Source organism: Pristiophorus japonicus, chromosome 23, assembly GCF_044704955.1.
Source record: "Pristiophorus japonicus isolate sPriJap1 chromosome 23, sPriJap1.hap1, whole genome shotgun sequence".
Classification (NCBI taxonomy): domain Eukaryota; kingdom Metazoa; phylum Chordata; class Chondrichthyes; family Pristiophoridae; genus Pristiophorus; species Pristiophorus japonicus.
The window spans coordinates 25,178,630-25,201,722 of record NC_091999.1 but is presented as its reverse complement, the minus strand read 5'-3'; the positions used below and the strand labels follow the sequence as shown (position 1 = coordinate 25,201,722).

General features: G+C 45.8%; 3 non-coding genes and 1 pseudogene across 3 annotated transcripts; all 4 read right to left on the bottom strand.

Moving 5' to 3' along the window:
- LOC139235640 (zinc finger protein 271-like) overlaps positions 1 to 20,814 on the bottom strand; it is a 127,562-nt pseudogene extending 106,748 nt beyond the window's left edge.
- Positions 2,569 to 2,649, bottom strand: trnas-aga (transfer RNA serine (anticodon AGA)). The gene has a single exon. It is a non-coding gene; the product is annotated as a tRNA-Ser (tRNA).
- On the bottom strand, positions 4,516 to 4,596 carry trnas-aga (transfer RNA serine (anticodon AGA)). Its single transcript has one exon. It is a non-coding gene; the product is annotated as a tRNA-Ser (tRNA).
- trnaf-aaa (transfer RNA phenylalanine (anticodon AAA)) lies at positions 6,268 to 6,348 on the bottom strand. The gene has a single exon. It is a non-coding gene; the product is annotated as a tRNA-Phe (tRNA).
- Positions 20,815 to 23,093: the final 2,279 nt, after the last annotated feature.

Genomic DNA, 23,093 nt, shown 5'->3' with positions numbered 1-23,093 from the left:
CTTTCAGTGAGCATTTACGAACATTTTTAGTAATATTGACACGGGGGCAACTCTCCTATTCTTTTTCGAGTAATGCACTGGAAACTTTCATATCCACCCGAGGGTGCAGACGGAGCTTCAATTTAACATTTCATCCGAAAGTCAACAGCTTCAACATTGCAAAATTCCCCAAGTGCTGCACTTGAGTGTTAGCCAAGATGATATGCTCAAGTCTCAGGAGTGTGACTTGAACAGACAAACTCCCGATTCAGTCGAGAATGCGGCCACTGAACCAAAGCCGACACAAAAGTTCACAACCGTATTATTTTCCCCATTCGTTTTATAAGTTCCAGGACATACCAAATTCATGGTGATAATTTCCACAGACAGTTGCACATACACAGAGACATATAAATAGATAGACAGACACAGAGACCCACACACATAACCAAAAATTTGCACGCACCAACGGGCATGCACAGATGCCTCAGACATCTCAAGGGATAGACAGGCTGAATCACTGTCGCAACTTTGACTGATGTTTGCGATTTTTGAAACGGATGTATCGTGAATATTGCAGATTAATAAAAATTAGAAAAAAATGTCAAAGTTGAAAGGTGTGGGACGTTATTCCATCGATCTCAGGATCAGTTTGGCAGAGAACCGGTTAAATTGTGAAATGGAATGAAAAATGCTGAGAATCGTAGTCGGCAGGATTCGAACCTGCGCGCGATAACCCAATGGATTTCTAGTCCATCGCCTTAACCACTCGGTCACGACTACTGTGTCCCTGCCTTTTTAAACTTTACTCAGAAAAAACTCAATCATCCATCTCTGTGTAGCAGACGGCCAAAGACTCCTGAAAAATTCTCCGTTTGCTAAAAATCTGGACGAGGCAATCTCCTCCACCTGTATTTTTGCAGTTCGATATTGCTCTGGAACTTTTTAATATGCATCTCTTCCAAGAAACAGAAGTAAAATTCGACAGGCAGGGATACTCACCACTATACTAACGAGGAACTGACGGGTACCAGTTTTGTCAGAGCAGGAATCGAGTCACTGTGAACAGAACTGGACACCAGGAGAAGTCGACAGACACATTGAGAGACAGAGACAAACCGACAAACAGGGAGAGACAGACAGCGAGATAGAGACAACGAAAGACAGAAATTGTGAGACTGAGAAGGAGAGGCAGACTGAGTGAGAAAAAGACCCAAATATATACATATACAGAGATGTATGTGTGTGATCTATTAAGAGAGAGAGGGAAAGAGTGAGAGAAAGACAATGATAAAGACAGTGACAAGGAGAGAGACAGATAGAGAGAGCGATAGAGACTAAAACAGAAAATGATGGAAATACTTCTCAGCTTACAGGCAGGGACTAACAGAGACAGGCAAAGACATGGACAGACCGAAATGATGGGAAAGAGAGAGCCAGTCAGACAAAGAGTCGGAGAGAATCCCATTGGAACAGACGTGGCACCGTAAGAAAGAGACAGATTGAGAGACAAAGACAAACAGAGAAACAGGGACAGACAGAGTGAGTCAGACTGAGAGAGACAAAGACTCAAACATACAAAACTCTCTGAAGAGAGAGAGAGAGGCAGAAACCGAGCGACACAGATACATTTCACAATTTCATTTCATTATCGGTTCAGAGTGTCACATTGTTACAGAAAATTGCTGATTCAACCGATCTCACTGATTAGAATGGGAGGAAATCCGTGTTAAATTAAAGAGACACCAGGAGTGGGGGACGAACCCACGCGGGACAAACCCATTGAGTTTTAAGGCCAACGCCGCAACCACTCGGCTATTCTGGTCCTGTGAGAACCTGGATTCTGTCTCTGTGAGAATCTGGGTTTCAACCCCAACCCCACATACAAACACATGCACATCGGCTTTCAGTGAGCATTTCCGAACATTTTTAGTAATATTGACACGGGGGCAACTCTCCTATTCTTTTTCGAATAATGCACTGGAAACTTTCATATCCACCCGAGGGTGCAGACGGAGCTTCAATTTAACATTTCATCCGAAAGTCAACAGCTTCAACATTGCAAAATTCCCCAAGTGCTGCACTTGAGTGTTAGCCAAGATGATATGCTCAAGTCTCAGGAGTGCGACTTGAACAGACAAACACCCGATTCAGTCGAGAATGCGGCCACTGAACCAAAGCCGATACAAAAGTTCACAACGGTATTTTTTTTCCCCAAGTCGTTTTTATAAGTTCCAGGACATACCAAATTCATGGTGATGATTTCCAGTGACAGTTGCACATACACAGAGACATAAAAATAGTTAGACAGACATAGAGACCCACATACACATAACCACAAATTTGCACGCACCAACGGGCATGCACAGATGCCTTAGACATCTCGAGGAATAGACAGGCTGAATCACTGTCGCAACTTTGACTGATGTTTGCGATTTTTGAAACGGATGTATCGTGAATATTGCAGATTAATAAAAATGAGAAAAAAATGTCAAAGTTGAAAGGTGTGGGATGTTATTCCATCTATCTCAGGATCAGTTTGGCAGAGAACCGGTTAAATTGTGAAATGGAATGAAAAATGCTGAGAATCGTAGTCGGCAGGATTCGAACCTGTGCCGGATAACCCAATGGATTTCTAGTCCATCGCCTTAACCACTCGGCCACGACTACTGTATCGCTGCCTTTTTCAACGTTACTCAGAAAAAACTCAGTCATCCAACTCTGTGCAGCAGACGGCCAAAGACTCCTGAAAAATTCTCCGTTTGCTAAAAATCTGGACGAGGCAATCTCCTCCACCTGTATTTTTGCAGTTCCATATTGCTCTGGAACTTTTTAATATGCATCTCTTCCAAGAAACAGAAGTAAAATTCGACATCTTGAAACAACTGCCTTCCCTTCGGGGAATTGAACCCCGATATCCGGGGTGACAGGCGGGGATACTCACCACTATACTAACGAGGAACTGACGAATATCAGTTCTGTCAGTGCAGGAATCGAGTTACTGAGAACAGAACTGGACACAGGAGAAGTCGACAGACACATTGAGAGACAGAGACAAACCGACAAACAGGGAGAGACAGACAGCGAGATAGAGACAACGAGAGACAGAAAGTGTGAGACTGAGAAGGAGAGGCAGACTGAGTGAGAAAAAGAATCAAATATATGCATATACAGAGATGTGTGTGTGATCTATTAAGAGAGAGAGGGAAAGAGTGAGAGAAAGACAATGATAAAGACAGTGACGCGGAGAGAGAGAGAGATAGAGAGAGAGCAATAGAGACTAAAACAGAAAATGATGGAAATACTTCTCAGCTTACAGGCAGGGAATAACAGAGACAGGCAAAGACATGGACAGACCGAAATGATGGGAAAGAGAGAGCCAGTCAGACAAAGAGTCTGAGAGAATCCTATTGGAACAGACGTGGCACCGTGAGAAAGAGACAGATTGAGAGACAGAGACAAACAGAGAATCAGGGACAGACAGAGTGAGTCAGACTGAGAGAGACAAAGACTCAAACATACAAAATTCTCTGAAGAGAGAGAGAGAGGCAGAAACCGAGCGACACAGATACATTTCACAATTTCATATCATTATCGGTTCAGAGTGTCACATTGTAACAGAAAATTGCTGATTCAACGGATGAAAATCCGGTCTCACTGATCAGAATGGGAGGAAATCCGTGTTAAATTGAAGAGACACCAGGAGTGGGGGACGAACCCACGCGGGACAAACCCATTGAGTTTAAGGCCAACGCCTCAACCACTCGGCTATTCTGGTCCTGTGAGAAACTGGATTCTGTCTCTGTGAGAATCTGGGCTTCAACCCCAACCCCACATACAAACACATGCACATCGGCTTTCAGTGAGCATTTACGAACATTTTTAGTAATATTGACACGGGGGCAACTCTCCTATTCTTTTTCCAGTAATGCACTGGGAACTTTCATATCCACCCGAGGGTGCAGACGGAGCTTCAATTTAACATTTCATCCGCAAGTCAACAGCTTCAACATTGCAAAATTCCCGAAGTGCTGCACTTGAGTGTTCGCCAAGATGATATGCTCAAGTCTCAGGCGACTTGAACAGACAAACTCTCGATTCAGTCGAGAATGCGGCCACTGAAACAAAGCCGATACAAAAGTTCACAACCGTATTATTTTCCCCAAGTCTTTTTTATAAGTTCCAGGACATACCAAATTAATAGTGATGATTGCCACAGACAGTTGCACATACACAGAGACATATAAAGAGATAGACAGACACCGAGACACACACACACATAACAAAAATTTGCACGCACCAACGGGCATGCACAGATGACTTTGACATCTCGAGGGATAGACAGGCTGAATCACTGTCGCAACTTTGACTGATGTTTGCGATTTGTGAAACGGATGTATCGTGAATATTGCAGATTAATAAAAATGAGAAAAAAATGTCAAAGTTGAAAAGTGTGGGATGTTATTCCATCGATCTCAGGATCAGTTTGGCAGAGAACCGGTGAAATTGTGAAATGGAATGAAAAATGCAGAGAATCGTAGTCGGCAGGATTCGAACCTGCGCGGGATAACCCAATGGATTTCTAGTCCATCGCCTTAACCACTCAGCCACGACTACTGTGTCGCTGCCTTTTTAAACGTTACTCAGAAAAATTGAACCCCGATCTCCCGCGTGACAGGCGGGTACATTCACCACTATACTAACGAGGAACTGACGGGTACCAGTTCTGTCAGAGCAGGAATCGAGCCACTGTGAACAGAACTGGACACCATGAGAAGTCGACATACACATTGAGAGACAGAGACAAACCGACAAATAGGGAGAGACAGACAGCGAGATAGAGACAACGAGAGACAGAAAGTGTGAGTCTGAGAAGGAGAGGCAGACTGAGTGCGATAAAGAATCAAATGTATACATATACAGAGTTGTGTGTGTGTGATCTATTAAGAGAGAGAGGGAAAGAGTGAGAGAAAGACAATGATAAAGACAGTGACAAGGAGAGAGACAGATAGAGAGAGAGCGATAGAGACTAAAACAGAAAATGATGGAAATACTTCTCAGCTTACAGGCAGGGAATAACAGAGACAGGCAAAGACATGGACAGACCGAAATGATGGGAAAGAGAGAGCCAGTCAGACAAAGAGTCTGAGAGAATCCTATTGGAACAGACGTGGCACCGTGAGAAAGAGACAGATTGAGAGACAAAGACAAACAGAGAATCAGGGACAGACAGAGTGAGTCAGACTGAGAGAGACAAAGACTCAAACATACAAAACTCTCTGAAGAGAGAGAGAGAGGCAGAAACCGAGCGACACAGATACATTTCACAATTTCATTTCATTATCGGTTCAGAGTGTCACATTGTTACAGAAAATTGCTGATTCAACCGATGAAAATCCGGTCTCACTGATCAGAATGGGAGGAAATCCGTGTTAAATTAAAGAGATACCAGGAGTGGGGGACGAACCCACGCGGGACAAACCCATTGAATTTAAGGCCAACGCCTCAACCACTCGGCTATTCTGGTCCTGTGAGAACCTGGATTCTGTCTCTGTGAGAATCTGGGCTTGAACCCCAACCCGACATACAAACACATACACATCGGCTTTCAGTAAGCATTTACGAAAATTTTTAGTAATATTGACACGGGGGCAACTCTCCTATTCTTTTTCGAGTAATGCACTGGGAACTTTCATATCCACCCGAGGGTGCAGACGGAGCTTCAATTTAACATTTCATCCGCAAGTCAACAGCTTCAACATTGCAAAATTCCCCAAGTGCTGCACTTGAGTGTTAGCCAAGATGATATGCTCAAGTCTCAGGAGTGCGAGTTGAACAGACAAACTCCCGATTCAGTCGAGAATGCGCCCACTGAACCAAAGCCGATACAAAAGTTCACAACCGTATTATTTTCCCCAAGTCGTTTTTATAAGTTCCAGGACATACCAAATTCATGGTGATGATTTCCAGTGACAGTTGCACATACACAGAGACATATAAAGAGATAGACAGACAGCGAGACACACACACATAACCAAAAATTTGCACGCACCAACGGGCATGCACAGATGACTTTGACATCTCGAGGGATAGACAGGCTGAATCACTGTCGCAACTTTGACTGATGTATGCGATTTGTGAAACGGATGTATCGTGAATATTGCAGATTAATAAAAATGAGAAAAAAATTTCAAAGTTGAAAGGTGTGGGATGTTATTCCATCTATCTCAGGATCAGTTTGTCAGAGAACCGGTGAAATTGTGAAATGGAATGAAAAATGCAGAGAATCGTAGTGGGCAGGATTCGAACCTGCGCGGGATAACCCAATGGATTTTTAGTCCATCGCCTTAACCACTCAGCCACGACTACTGTGTCGCTGCCTTTTTAAACGTTACTCAGAAAAATTGAACCCCGATTACCCGCGTGACAGGCGGGTACATTCACCACTATGCTGACGAGGAACTGACGGGTACCAGTTCTGTCAGAGCAGGAATCGAGCCACTGTGAACAGAACTGGACACCATGAGAAGTCGACATACACATTGAGAGACAGAGACAAACCGACAAATAGGGAGAGACAGACAGCGAGATAGAGACAACGAGAGACAGAAAGTGTGAGACTGAGAAGGAGAGGCAGACTGAGTGCGATAAAGAATCAAATATATACATATACAGAGTTGTGTGTGTGTGATCTATTAAGAGAGAGAGGGAAAGAGTGAGAGAAAGACAATGATAAAGACAGTGACAAGGAGAGAGACAGATAGAGAGAGAGCGATAGAGACTAAAACAGAAAATGATGGAAATACTTCTCAGCTTACAGGCAGGGACTAACAAAGACAGGCAAAGACAGGGACAGACCGAAATGATGGGAAAGAGAGAGCCAGTCAGACAAAGAGGCTGTGAGAATCCCATTGGAACAGACGTGTATTTAGATTTACAGAAGGCATTCGATGAGGTGCCTCACAAGAGATTATTATACGAGCAAGGATTAAGGATTGGTTAATTGACAGAAAACAGAGAGTAGAAATAAACGGGTGATTTTCGGGTTGGCAGGCTGTAACTGTTGGGGTGCTGCAAGGATCGGTGCTTGGGCCCCAGCTATTCACAATCTATATCAATAATTTGGATGAGGGGACCAAATGTCATATATCGAAGTCTGCTGAGGCTACAAAGCCATTTGGGGATGTAAGTGTGAGGAGGATGAAAAGAGGTTTCAAACGGATATGTACAGGCTCAGTGAGTGGGCAAGAACATGGCAAATAAAATATAAGGTGAAGAAATGTTAAGTTAGACACTTATAGTAAAAATAGAAAGGCAGAGTATTTTTTTTAAATGGTGAGAGTTTGGGAAACATTCTGTTCAGAGGGACGTGGGTGTTCTTGTACACAAATCGCTAAAAATTAATATGCAGGTGCAGCAAGCAATTAAGAAATCAATAGGTTTATTGGCCTTTATTAAAAGAGGATTTGAGTATGTACGTCTTACTGCAATTATACAGGGCCCTGGTGAGACCACACCTCGAGTATTGTGTGCAGTTTTGGTCTCCTTACCGAAGGAAAGATAAACTTGCTATAGAGGGAGTGCAATGAAGATTCACCAGACTGATTGCTGGGATGGGGGGATTGTACTATGAGAGATTGAGTAGACTAGGCCTATATTCTCCAGCGTTTAGAAGAATGAGAGGTGAGAGACGAGACACACATCCCCTGAACGAATTTTTAAAAAGAGATGTGAGGTGCTTAAATTTAATCAAGGGCACCAGCTAAATTATTAGAGACACTCCCGGTCCTTCAGGGCCTGTGTCCAGGGGAGAAGCTGATGGGTTTATCTGATCATCTTATGGTAAAATGTTGTGTTCATTGAGCTGAGCACCTCGTGCCAGCATCAAACACTCTCCAGTCGGGCACAGCATGGGTTAGATACAGATTGAACCCATCGGTCGCTCCTCGACACAGATACTGAGGGACAGGTAGTGTCTGGGACACTGACATTTCTCACTCAATAAGGTATAAATTGATCCTGTACCTCTCCCCATTAATCCTGGGCTCCACACGGCTCGAATCCTGCTCCTGTTGCCCTTCCTGTGACAGCACTGAGCTCAACCCAGCCCATAATGAGCAGGGCTCAGGGAGGGTGGTTGCTAGGCGCTGCAGTGATGTCACTAAGCAGGGCCATTCAGCCAAGCTGGTCCTCTCCTTGTCCCTTTAAAGGTGGAGAGCTGGGACATCCTGTCTCAACACATACACCCTGTTCATACTGAGAATCCCCAGGGAAGGCCCAAGGCCCAGAGTGTGGAACACAACCAAGGGGGAAAGAGGAGGAGAGAAGGGGATGTAAATCAAGGAGCAGGGACTGAGGGCCACCAAGCTTCAGTTTTAGAGCCTGAAGACTTCAGGAGGGGGAAGAGTTAGTTAGAAATATAGAAACATAGAAAATAGGTGCAGGAATTGTCCATTCGGCCCTTCGAGCCTGCACCACCATTCAATAAGATCATGGCTGATCATTCACCTCAGTACCTCTTTCCTGCTTTCTCTCCATACCACTTGATCCCTTTAGAGGTAAGGGCCATATCTAACCCACTCTTGAATATATGTAACGAACTGGCATCAACAACTCTCTGCGGCAGAGAATTCCACAGGTTAACAACTTTGAGTGAAGAAGTTTCTCCTCATCTCGGTCCTAAATGGCTTACCTCTTATCCTTAGACTATGTCCCCTGGTTCTGGACTTTCTCAACATCGGGAACATTCTTCCTGCATCGAACCTGTCCAGTGCCATCAGAATCTTATATGTTTCTATGAGATCCCCTCTCATTCTTCTAAACTCCAGTGAATACAGGCCCAGTCGATCGAGTCTCTCATCATAGGTCAGTCCTGCCGTCCCGGGAATCAGTCACATGAACCTTTTCTGCACTCCCTCAATAGCAAGAATGTCCTTCTTCAGATTAAGAGACCAAAACTGAGCACAATATTCCAGGTGAGGCCTCACGAAGGCCCTGCACAACTGCAGGAAGACCTCCCTGCTTCTATACTCAAATCCGCTTGCAATGAAGGCCAACATACCATTTGCCTTTTTCACCACCTGCTGTACCTAGAAACATAGAAACATAGAAAATAGGTGCAGGAGCAGGCCATTCAGCCCTTCTAGCCTGCACCGCCATTCAATGAGTTCATGGCTGAACATGAAACTTCAGTACCCCCTTCCTGCTTTCTCGCCATAACCCTTGATCCCCCGAGTAGTAAGGACTTCATCTAACTCCCTTTTGAATATGTTTAGTGAATTGGCCTCAACTACTTTCTGTGGTAGAGAATTCCACAGGTTCACCACTCTCTGGGTGAAGAAGTTTCTCCTCATCTCGGTCCTAAATGGCTTACCCCTTATCCTCAGACTGTGACCCCTGGTTCTGGACTTCCCCAACATTGGGAACATTCTTTCTGCATCTAACCTGTCTAAACCCGTCAGAATTTTAAACGTTTCTATGAGGTCCCCTCTCATTCTTCTGAACTCCAGTGAATACAAGCCCAGTTGATCCAATCTTTCTTGATAGGTCAGTCCCGCCATCCCGGGAATCAGTCTGGTGAACCTTCGCTGCACTCCCTCAATAGCAAGAATGTCCTTCCTCAAGTTAGGAGACCAAAACTGTACACAATACTCCAGGTGTGGCCTCACTAAGGCCCTGTACAACTGTAGCAACACCTCCCTGCCCCTGTATTCAAATCCCCTCGCTATGAAGGCCAACATGCCATTTGCTTTCTTACCTGCAAGCCAACTTGCAATGACTGATGTACCATGACACCCTTGTCCCATTGCAACTCCCCTTTTCTTAATCTGTCGCCATTCAGATAATATTCTGTCTTCATGTTTTAGCCATCAAGTGGATAACCTCACATTTATCCACATTATACTTCATCTGCCATGCATTTGCCTGTCCAAGTCACCCTGCAGCCTCTTAGCATCCTCCTCACAGCTCACACCGCGATCCAGCTTAGTATCATCTGCAAACGTGGAGATATTACACTCCATTCCTTCATCTAAATCATTGATGTATATTGTAAATAGCTGGGTTCCCAGCACTGAGCCATGCGGCACCTCACGAGTAACTGCCTGCCATTCTGAAAAGTACCCGTTTATCCAGACTTTATGTTTCCTGTCTGCCAACCAGTTCTCTATCCACATCCATACTTTAACCCTAATACCATGTGCTTTAATTTTGCACACCAATCTCTTGTGTGGGACCTTGTCAAAAAACTTTTGAAAGTCCAAATACACCACATCCACTGGTTCACCCTTGTCCACTCGACTAGTTACATCCTCAAACAATTCTCGAAGATTTGTCAAGCATGATTTCCCTTTCATAAATCCATGCTAACTTGGACCGATCCCGTCACTACTTTCCAAATGCGCTGCTATTTCATCTTTAATAATTGATTCCAACATTTTCCCCATGACCGATGTCAGGCTAACCAGTCTATAATTACCCGTTTTCCTCTCCCCCCTTTTTTAAAAAGTGGTGTTACATTAGCTACCCTCCAGTTCATTGGAACTGATACCGAGTCGATAGACTGTTGGAAAATGATGAGCAATGCATCCACTATTTCTCGGGCCACTTCCTTAAGTACAGAGGGATGCAGACTGTAGTTTCAGGATCCAGGGAGAGAACATGGAGCAGATGGGGAGACTGGCGTGGACTCCAACACAGTGAGGATGTCGGGGGAGGGAGATTGTGTCGGGTCGTGTATTAAGGGTGAAGGAGGGAGAAGAGAGGAAAAGTCAGAGGAGCAATTACTGCAGCAGTGTCCATCAATAGTGAGAGAGAGAAGGTGGGGGTCAGAGTGGGCCCTGGACTGGCAGGTAAACTGTTTGTTTGCTGTGAACAGCTTTCCTTCTGTCACAAATAGCCTCCTGTAGCCCAGTGACACAAACAGCCCATTAAACGCCTCCAATGTCCTTTGGTCTGTTGAGGTCTCCCTTTGTGAAACATCAGCTGTTGTTAAAGCTTCTCATTCTGAATCGCTTACAGTGAGACAGTATCCACTGTCCGTTTTATTCCATGGGCTTCATCTTTGCTGGCATTGGTAACACGCCTGGGATCACTAAACACAAAACCCAGTCCGTGAATCACTTTCAGCTACTGGACATAGCATGTTCCCCACTGCACCTCTCTCACCTTCTATGTGTGAATAGAGCATCACGTCTGCAAAGCTGGTTTAAGTTTATATCCAGGCAGAAAATCTATTTAAGAAAAGCCTGTAGGCCGATGAGACAGTGCTCAGGTGCCAGTGTGCTGCTGGTTTGCCCGGCATTTTGCCTGTAATGGAAGATAACTGAACATGTCTCCCAGTGTAACCTTTGCTGTAATGAAATGTGTCTTTTAATAAGCCTCATGTCCTTGCTCATGTCTGCTGCAATTGTGTAGAAAGGGGATGTGTGGATGTTGGTGTTTGTATGGAGATGTGAAACAAGGAAACGGTATGTGTGTGTGGCAGTGACACAGCCTTGTGGTTACAGGCAGAACCATGCACCGATATCCTTGTGATTATGGTTTGAGCAGGGTCAGTTCATGAATGCTCAAGCTAAGAGGTGCCAGGGATCAGGAGCAGAGGCAGTAAATCAAATCTAAATGTAAATTCCGATGTAGTTTATTTCATGTATTCCTATTTTAATAGCTTTTTCTGAATGTGGCCTATGCCAAGTGCCAGGATATTGGATCAGGCCCACCATAGAAAATGAGTTTGACACCTTGAGGTAGACAATGTCAACCAGATTCCCCCATCCACCAACCTAACAACTTCTTTACAAACTCAAGCTAGCTTGTAAGACTTGACCATGTTTACCGGAATCCATGTTCAGTATCTCTCATGGCCCCTTCCCTTTCCCCATGATGGAAAACAGCATCTCTCAGGATCCCTTCAAGCACCTTTCCAGTGATTGAGGTCATGTTGATGGGCCTTCAATTCCCGAGCTCTGACTTGTGCCCAATTTGAAAAATGGGAACTACGTGTGCTACCTTCCAATCTCAAGGAACAACCAATGATGCTACTGAGCGGTTGGAGATATGGGCAAGGGGCTAACAGAGCACCCATCCCATCTCTTTAAACACACTTGGGTGGATATCATCCGCACCTTACACCATCAAGTTTACCCCGCTCGGTGACTTTGCTGACAGTGAAGTGTGATGAGAAAGACCAAAGTGCCGTTTGCCCCTCTCAGTGTGACCCTGAAGGACTGTGCCCATGCTGAAGTTCTCCCCCCATACAATCCTCCCCACAGATTGTCCTCACTGAGCTCCAGCCAGGTGATGCTAAACACTCCCGCATGGTAAAGACAAAAATCCACAGCAATATGTTGAAAGCAACACTAATTTATTTGTCTATATCGCAAATATTAAACTCCAGTCAAGTTACAGGAGTTATTAGCATCAGCAGAAACAAACCTCAACTGTCAGAATGAACATGGTTCAGTCGGGATGTGATTAACAGCAGCAATAACAGCAGAATCCCACCCCTGCAGTCACTTGTGAACTCTCTGGTGTTTCATCAGGGTGGATGACTGAGTGAATCCCCTCCCACACTCAGAGCAGGTGAATGGCCTCTCCCCTGCGTGAATTCGCTGGTGCCTCAGCAGGTGGGAGGACCGAACGAATCACTTCCCACAATCGAAGCAGGTGAACGGCCTCTCCCCAGTGTGAACTCGCCAATGTGTTTCCAGCTTGAAATATTTCCCACAGTCCCCATATTTACACAGTTTCTCCCCAGTATGACTGCACTTGTGTCTCTCCAGGTTGGCTGATCGGCTGAAGCCTTGTCCACATGCAGAGCACGTGTACCATTTCTCCCCACTGTGAACAGTGCTTTTTGCTTCCATGGTCAAAGGCCGATGATATTCCATTCCCGATGAATTGAGTGACTCAGTCATATCTTAATGTGATGTTTGGTTTAAGCCTCTGGTCGACAAATCTTCTCCTTTTAATAACCTGTAAAGTGAGTTTCAAACAGAAAAAAGGGTGGGTGAGAGAGAACCCATAAAAACACAAAGGCAGGTTGTGAAATTGAGCTGAATGAACCTGGCTATTTGTGCGGCCGCCAACAGAAAAAAAGTGACCACGAAAGCTGCCGGATTGTCAAAAAACCCAACTGATCACCAATGTCCTTCAGGGAAGGGAACCCACCACCCGGTCTGGGACTACACAAGACTCTGGCCTCTATGGGAGGAGGGAGAGGTGGGCAGGGCGAAGGGGAGGGAAGTTAAACATCTGTAACTCGACCAGAACTTTGACAGAACCTCCCAAACCCACAACCTCTCCCACCTAGATGGACCAGGGCAGCAGGTGTATGGGAAATCCATCACCTCCAAGTTCCCCTCCAAGTCTCACACCATCCTGACTTGGGCATATATCGCCGTTCCTACATCGTCACTGGGTGAAAATCCTGGAACTCCTCACCTAACAGCATTGTGGGAGGGCCTTCACCACACGGACTGCAGCGGTTCGAAAAGGCCCACCATCACCTTATGAAGGGGCAAATGGAAATTGGAAATATATTCTGGCCCTACGAGCGACATCCTAAGAATGGATTCAAACAAATCTGTATATTGAAAGCCTCTATAGAAATACTTGTTCCTAAAACAATACGCTTCTACATTGTGCGGGCAGTGTCTGTTTCACAACCTAATCTCCCCTAGAATCCACCGCCGTTGATAGTCTCTCATCGGAAATTGTTGGTCCCGACTGGGCCCAGAGGTACTGGGGGTTAAACCCAGCAGCTTCTCCCCCTCTCCAATCCAGCTCAAACTGATGCAACAAACAGACCCACACAGGAGGCCAGGGAGCGACTTCTGCATCCAGCGCCCACCCTGATACAGAGCGGCTCTGGATTGGTCGCTCTGTGTTTCCAGTATCGATGCACTGAAGATCAGCATATGAGGGAGAAGTGAATAGAGGCTTATGATGAGAGAGTTAGAACCATAGAATCAGAGAATGGTTACAGCACGAAACAAGATCATTCGGCCCGTCGAGCCCGTGCCAGCTCTCTGCAAGAGCACCTCAGCTAGTTCCACTCCCCCACCCTTACCCCACAGCCCTGCAAATGTTTTTCTTTCAGGTACTTATCCAACTCCCTTTTGAAAGCCGTGATTGAGTCTGCCTCCACCACCCTTTCAGGCCGTGCAATCCAGATATTAAACACTCGCTACGCAAAAAGGTTTTTTCTTGTGTCGCCTTTGGTTCTTTTGCCAATCACCTCAAATTTGTGTCCTCTGGTTCTCGACCCTTCTGCCAATGGGAACAGTATCTCACGATCTACTCTGGCAAGACCACTCATGATTTTGAACATCTCTATCAAATCCCCGCTCAATCTTCCCTGCTCTAAGGGGAACATAAGAAATAAGAATGGGAGTCGGCCATTTGCCCCTCAAGCCTGCTCCGTCATTCAATAAAATCATGGCTGATCTAATCATGGACTCAGCTCCACTTCCCCGCCCGCTCCCCATAAACCTTTACTCCCATAATCGCTAAAAAAATCTATCTATCTTCGCCTTAAATATATTCAATGATCCGGTCTCCACAGCTCTCTGGGGCAAAGAATGCCACAGAATTAGAACCCTGAGAGAAGAAATTCCCCCTCATCTCAGTTTTAAATGGGCAATCCCTTATTCTGAATCTATGCCCCCTAAGCTCTAGATTCCCCTATGAGTGGAAATATTCTCTCTGAATGCACCTTGTCAAGCCCCCTCAATATCTTATATGTTTCAATTATATCACCTCTCAGTCTTCTGAACTCAAATGAGTATAGGCGCAAGCTACTCAATCTTTCTTCATAAGTCAACCCCCTCATGTCAGGAATCAACCTAGTGAACCTTCTCTGAGCTGCCTCCAATGAAAGTATATCCTTCCTTAAATACAGAGATCAAAACTGTACGCAGTACTTCAGGTGTGGCCTCATCAAAACCCTGTACCGCTGTAGCAGGACTTCTCTGCTTTTATACTCTATCCCCCTTGCAACCTCAGCTGCTCCAGTTGTCCAGGTAACTGAAGTCCCTCATCCCTGGAATCATTCTCGTAAATCTTTTCTGCACCCTCTCCAAGGCCTTCACATTATTCCCAAAGTGTGTTGCACACAATTGTGCATAATACTCCAGTTGAGGCCGAACCAGTGTTTTGTACAGGTTCATCATAATATCCACGCGTTTGTACTCTATACTTCTATTTATAAGCAGTGATACTGTCTAGTGTAATATAAACAGGGACAGGGTCTAGTGTAATATAAACAGAGGCAGGGTCGAATGTAATATAAACCGAGACAGGGTCATGTGTAATTGTAAACAGTGACATTGTCTAAGATAATATTTAAAATTACTCCTGGTGCCATGAGCTAGTGAGTACAGAAATAGGAGGAGGACAGAGCAGATGAATGCGTGGCTGGAGAGATGGTACAGGAGGGAGGGCTTTAGATTCCTGATGCATTGGGACCGCTTCTGGAGGGATGTGGGACCAGTACAAGCCGGACGGGTTGCACCTCAACAGAGCCGGGACCAATATCCTCGCCGGGGGTGGGGGGGTTTGCCAGTGCTGTTGGGGAGAGTTTAAACTAGCTTGGCAGGGGAATGGGAACCTGAGAATAGATTCAGTCGGTAGGGAAGTAAAGCTGGAATTAGAAAGCAAAAATGTAGAAAGTGAGTTTGAAGGACAGAAGAAAAAAGCAGGAAAAACCGGTAAAAAAACAAATTTAAAAGTTCTTTGTCTAAATGCACATAACATTTGTAACAAAATAGATGAGTTGACGGCACAAATACATACAAATGGGTATGATCTGATAGCCATTTCAGAGACGTGGTTGCAAGGTGACCAGGACTGGGAACTAAATATTCAAGGATATTTGACAATTCGGAAGGACATACAGAAAAAAAAAGGAGGTGGGATAGCTCTGTTAATAAAGGATGAGATCAGTGCGTTAGTGAGAAACGATATTTGCTCAGAGGATCAAGATATTGAATCAGTTTGGGTGGAGATGAGGAATAATAAAGGGAAAGTCACTGGTGGGCAGAGTCTATAGGCCCCCAAGCAGTAGCTACACTGTTGGACGGAGTATAAATCAAGAAATAATGGAGGCTTGTAATAAAGGAACAGCAATATTTATGGGTGATTTTAAACTTCATATTGATTGGACAAAGCAAATTGGCCAGGGTAGCCTTGAGGAGGAGTCCATAGAGTGTATCCGGGATAGTTTCCTTGAACAGTACGTTGTGGAACCAACCAGGGAGCAGGCTATCTTAGATCTAGTACTGTGTAATGAAGCAGGATTAATAAATGATCTCATACTAAAAGATCCTCTTGGAATAAGTGACCATAATATGGTTGACTTTCAAATTCAGCTGGAGGGTGAGAAAGTTGGTTCTCAAACTAGGGTCCTAAGCTTAAATAAAAGGAGACTGCAGAGGTATGAGGGCAGAGTTGGCTAAAGTGGACTGGGAAAATAGATTAAAGAATGGGACGGTTGATGAGCAGTGGCAGACATTTAAGGAGATATTTCATTACCTGCAACAAAAATATATCCCAATGAGAAGGAGAGACTAAGAGAAGGGATAATCATCCGTGGCTAACTGAGGAAATAAGGGAGGAATCAAATTGAAAACAAAAGCATATGGTGTGGCCAAGACTAGTGGGAGGCCAGAGGATTATGACATTTTTAAAAGCCAGCAGAGAACGACTAAAAAAATGATTGAGAGGGAAGATAGATGATGAAAGTAAGCTAGCACAGAGTACAGAATACAATAAGAGTCCTTCATGGTAGAAGACACTAAAAACATCCCAGCAGTGGATAAGCGAAGGGCTATAGGTAGGGAGTTACGTAATACAATCACTAATGATGTAGTATTAGGTAAAATAATGGGACTAAAGGCAGAACAGTCCCCTGAACATGATGGCTTGCATCCTAGGGTCTTAAGAGAAGTGGCTGCAGAGATAGTGGAAGCATTGGTTGTAATCTACCAAAATTCCCTGGATTCTAGTGCGGTCCCAACAGATTGGAAAGCGCAAATGTAACTTGCCGATTTGAAAAAGGAGGCAGACAAAAAGCAGGAAACCATATACCAGGTAGCCTAACTTCTGTCGTTGGGAAAATGCTGGAGTCCATTATAAGGAAGCAGTAGCAGGACATTTGGAAAAGCATCATTCATTCAAGCAGATTCAACATGGTTTTATGAAAGGGAAATCAATTTTACAAATTCGCTGGAGTTCTTTGAGGATGTAACGAGCAGGGTGGATAAGGGGTAAGCAGTGGATGTGATGTATTTGGATTTCCAGAAGGCATTCGATAAGGTGCCACCTAAGAGTTTACTGCACAATATAAAAGCTCACTGGGTTGGGGGTAACATATTAACGTGGATAGGGGATTGGCTAACTAACAGAAAACAGAGGGTCGGGATAAATGGGTCATTTTCCAGTTGGCAAACATGACTAGTGGGGTGCCGCAGGGATTGGCGCTGGGTCTTCAACTATTTACAATCCATATTAATGATTTGGATGAAGGGACCGAGTTTGCAGTTGTTACAAAAATTGTGTGGAAGACACAAAAAATCTGCAAAGGGATACAGACAGGTTTAGTCAGAGGGCAAACATTTGGCAGATGAAGTATAATGTGGGAAAATGTGAGGTTATCCACTTTAGCAGAAATAATAGAAACGCAAATTATAATTTAAATGGAGAAAAATTGCAAAGAGCTGCATTACAGAGAGACTTGGGGGTCTTGTGCATGAAACACAAAAAGTTAGTATGCAGGTACGGCAAGTAATCAGGAAGGCAAATGGAATTTTGGCCTTTATTGCAAGGGGGATAGAGTATAAAAGCAGAGAAGTCCTGCTACAACTGTACAGAGTAATGGTGAGGCCTCACCTGGAGTACTGCGTACAGTTTTGGTCTCTGTATGTAAGGAAGGATATACTTGCATTGGAGGCTGTTCAGAGAAAGTTCACTAGGTTGATTCCAGAGATGAGGGGGTTGATTTCTGAGCATAGGTTGAGTAGGTTTAGCCTCTACACATTGGAGTTCAGAAGAATGAGAGGTGATCTTATTGAAACTTAATGATAATGAGGTGGCTCGCCAAGCTGGATGCAGAGGGGATATTTCCATTCATAGGGGAAACTAAAATTAGCGGAAATAGTCTCAGAATAAAGAGCCGCCCATTTAAAACTGAGATTTCTTCTCTGAGGGTTGTAAATCCATGGAATTAGCTGCCCCAAAGAGCTGTGCAAGCTGGGTCTTTGAATATATTTAAGGTGGAGAGAGACACATTTTCAGCGATAAGGGAGTAAAGGGTTATGGGGAGCGGGCACGGATGTGGAGTCGAGTCCATGATCAGATCAGCCATAATCTTATTGAATGGGGAGCAGGCTCGAGGGGCCAAATGGCCTACTCCTGCTCCTATTTCTTATATTCTTATGTTATAGACTGCTTCATCTCCACTCCCAATTTTCCCCACCAATTCTAGCTGCGTACAGTTCGACACTCACTGGCTCCACTCCCCCCTTGATGGTGCTGACTCTGGCTGAGTCCAGTTCTACAATCACTGGTTTCATCTCCCTCTCCTCCAATAATGGTGCTAACTGTAGCTGGGTCTAGTTCTACACTCACTGGTTCCCCTCCCCTGAAGGTACTGACTCTGGCTGGGTTCAGTTCTACACTCACTGGTTCCCCTCCCCTGAAGGTCCTGACTCTGGTTGGGTTCAGTTCTGCACTCACTGGTGCCCCTGCCCTGAAGGTCCTGACTCTGGTTGGGTTCAGTTCCGCACTCACTGGTGCCCCTGCCCTGAAGGTGCTGACTCAGGCTGGGTTCAGTTCCAGACACGAACATTCCAGCACCAAGATGGCCGTGCATGCACTCTGCTACTAACTGCATCAAGATGGCGGAACGCTGAACATGCTTCCTGTACCAAGATGGCCGCTGTTACCTTGGGCCTGTGACCGGGAGAAAGCCTCGAAGCTGTAACCGCCGATATTCCGATTATTATAGAAACATAGAAACATAGAAAATAGGGCAGGAGTAGGTCATTCGGCCCTTCGAGCCTGCACCGCCATTCAATGAGTTCATGGCTGAACATGCAACTTCAGTAACCCATTCCTGCTTTCTCGCCATACCCCTTGATCCCCCTAGTAGTAAGGACTACATCGAACTCCTTTTTGAATATATTTAGTGAATTGACCTCAACAACTTTCTTTGGTAGCAAATTCCACAGGTCCACCACTCTCTGGGTGAAGAGGTTTCTCCTCATCTCGATCCTAAATGGCTTACACCTTCTCCTTAAACTCTGACCCCTGGTTCTGGGAACATTCTTCCTGCATCTAACCTGTCGAAAACCATCAGAGCCCCTCTCATTCTTCTGAACTCCAGTGAATGCAAGCCCAGTTGATCCTGTCTTTCTTGATATGTCAGTCCCACCATCCCGGGAATCAGTCTGGTGAACCTTCGCTGCACTCCCTCTATAGCAAGAATGTCGTTCCTCAAGTTAGGAGACCAAAACTGCACACAATACTCCAGGTGTGGCCTCAACAAAGCTCTGTACAACTGTACTAACACCTCCCTGCCCCTGTACTCAAATCCCCACGCTATGAAGGCCAACATGCCGTTTGATTTCTTAACCGCCTCCTGTATCTGCATGCCAACCGTCAATGACTGATGTACCATGACACCCAGGTCTCGTTGCACCTCACCGTTTCCTAATCTGTCACCTTTCAGATAATAGTCTGTCTCTCTGTTTTTACCACCAAAGTGGATAACCTCACATTAATCCACATTATACTTCATCTGCCATGCATTTGCCCACTCACCTAACCTATCCAAGTCAATCTGCAGCCTGATAGCATCCTCCTTGCAGCTCAGGTCCCACTTCCCCCAGAACTGGTTCCAATGTCCCAGGAATTTGAATCCCTCCCTCTTGCACCACTGCTCAAGCCACGTATGTATTCTAACTACCCTGCTCCCTCTACTCTGATTAGCACGTGGCACTGATAGCAATCCAGAGATTATTACTTTTGAGGTTCTACTTTTTAATTTAACTCCTAGCTCCCTAAATTCAGCTTGTAGGACCTCTTCCCGCTTCTTACCTATATCGTTGGTACCTACATGTACCACGACAACTGGCTGTTCACCCTCCCTCTCCAGAATGCTCTGCAGCTGCTCCGAGACATCCTTGACCCTTGCACCAGGGAGGCAACATACCATCCTGGAGTCTCGGTTGCGTCCGCAGAAACTCCTATCTATTCCCTTTACAGTAGAGTCCCCTATCACTATAGCTCTCCCACTCTTTTTCCCAGTGCCGTCATGCGGTCTGTCAGGAGCTGCAGTTGGACACACTTCCCACACACATAGTAGTCAGGGACACTGGAAGCGTCCCTGACTTCCCACGTAACACAGGAGGAGCATGACACATGTCCGAGCTCTGCTGCCATGACTCAACCCTTAAATTAATTTACTTACTAAAATTTACTGAAACACCAAACAGCTACTTATTGGTTGGCTGCCAATTAAACCAATCTAAAAGTCAGTCTAAAAGAGAGTTATACTTACCAGTCGAACAGCCAACCACTTACCAGCTTGGCTGCGACGTCACCTCTCGATTTGAAACCCTCTATGTTTGTCTGCAACTGGTTGGGCTGGTCTCTGGGCCTCTGTCTCCTACTCTCGCACTCCTTATCAGCTGCTCTAGTGTCAGCACAGATAGGAAAAACAAGACAAAGCAGCATCTGCCACCCCTGCTTGCCCGAACTCACCCACTTCCGGGCTTGCAGCGGACACCGGTTGTTTATGAAGCCTCCCCGGCTCCCTGCTGGTCCATTACTCCGCTCCGTCCCGCTGAAAAGGACACTTCTGAGGAGCCTGTCAAAAACATGTCTCCTCCGCCATTACACACACCGCGCATGCTCCAAACACAGCCAGGCCCACGCCTGCGCACTGAGCTCCTGTAGTCTGGGTGCAGCACATTCTCCCCCGCGGAGCATGCTGGGTACATATGACCATGAGAAATAGGAACAGAATAATGCAACGCTCCAATCTATGGGTGTGGAATTGCTGCTGGCATGTATCAATCAGTCACATGCTGATTGCCAATTTAGGTCTAAGAGCAAAGCAATTTGAGAGTTGTTCAACCATGATTGGACAGCAATTTCAGTCCAATTGTATGGGTCGACATTTAACAGACAGAACCTTCTCCAGGCCAAAGCCTGGACCCATGTAAACCATAAAGCCACACCAGACTTCTAAGCTGCTATTCTGAAGCGTGAGACAGAACAATCAATGAGTTACTCAAGCAAAATGTTGACATTTCTTTGAGCGCAGAAGGGTGCTCAAGAATAGACCTGGTGTCTCGCTGTACAGATTAAAGAATCAGACATCAGTACCTCGCTACTTCTTACAGTTGTCTTATTTGTTTCCACTGATGGTGTAGTTGGTATAGCTAGTGTGCAGCTGAGCCCAAGAGGCGAGATAGTCCCAGGTTCAATCATTGCTTTCTGCAGAGCTAGCTGGTCTCAGACAGCAGTTTGGAGATACAGTTGGTTTCGGTGCCCCTGGACTCAGGAAACTAGAATTTCGGCCAGATCCACTGATCCCTACTTGCAAGAAAACTTGTCAAATTTGGACTCGGTTGTGATACCCCTGGTCAAGTTCCTTTCGGACATTTACTGAAGGATTGCCACTTGGGAAAGTAGCATACGGCATCCATGTGCTGTCAAACTGTCCCCAGCACGAGTTAGCACCTTGAGGGGACAGGGTAGGACAGTGAAGAAATTGCCTTGTACATTTAAGGAAAATAGGATCCAATGTCAGGATTGAGTCAGATGGCATTTTCTTTTCAGACTTGTTAGCCAAATGTTGGAACAAAGTCTCCACCAAGTGCAGCTCTCCACCAGCTGGAGTGGCGGCTGTCCTGCAGGAGCCGCTGCTCAGGAATCCGTACTTCCACGATCAAGGTTTTAGGTGGCAGACGGACGAGAGGGCTGTGGCTGGCGAGGTGACCATGGTCAGGGACCTGCTGGATGGTGGAGGAGCAGGCTGGATGGCGCCAGACATGCTGGCATGGCGCCTAAATTCGGCCGACGTCCACTGCTTGGCCGATGCCATCAAGTCGCTAAAAGCAGCTCTGGGCCCTGACTCTGTTAGGTGTGTCGAGGAGGCTCAAGCACGTGGGGAGATCCCGTCCAAACTGACCCCCATCTGGACGGAATTCCTCATCGGCACCAAATCCCAGAACCTCCCTCGGGAGCCGGTGCCTCACAACTTGAGCCGCCTCAAGGAAATCCCCTCCATGCCTTTCAGTTCCGCGCGGTGGGGTTTCCTGTACGGGCTGCTCCTGCACACTCTCAACCTTGTCATCCTCGTCTGCCATCCGGACACGCCATGGCGTACCATCTTGCCATCCGGAGGAGGCGGGGGACCCCGATGGAGTGCACTCTACGCAGGAGTCCTCCCGCTATTTATCGGGAACTTGGCCTGGAGGGTGGTGCACGGAGCAGGCCCGTGCAATAAATTTTTAAGTCGGTTCATGGGCTCTCAGGCCGCCTGCAATTTCTGCGTTCTGGAAGCGTCTATGTTCCACGTTTTAAGTGAATATACGAGGTTGCAGCCCCTGTTCCATTATTTAAATGAGCTGCTCCTCAATTTCTGGCTGCACTTCAGTCCCACACTCCTGATCTTTGGGCACCCTGTGCGGAGGGGAGCGGGTAGGTCCGAAGGCCTACTTGTAGGACTGCTCCTGGGCACTGCCAAGGGTGCCATCAGCCGGTCCAGGCAGCGGGCGTTCGAGGGGGTCGTTCAGCCTGACTGCCTGCCTCTCTTCCGTGCTTACATCTGGGCCACGGTGTCCCTGGAGATGGAGCACATGGTGTCCACTGGTACGCTCACGGCCTTCCGCGAGAGGTGGGCACCGGAGGGACTGGAGTGCATTGTCACCCCCGGCAACCAAATTTTAATTTGATTTTATATGTCTTAAAGTTTAATTTGTTTTAATTGCTGGGTTTTAGTGTCCCCCTCCCCTTTGATAGGGGGCACTTGTAAATTATCGTTTTACTACCCAAAAAAAAACAACAAAAAAACCCCACAAAATTCACAAAAAAAAGGGTACGTGAAA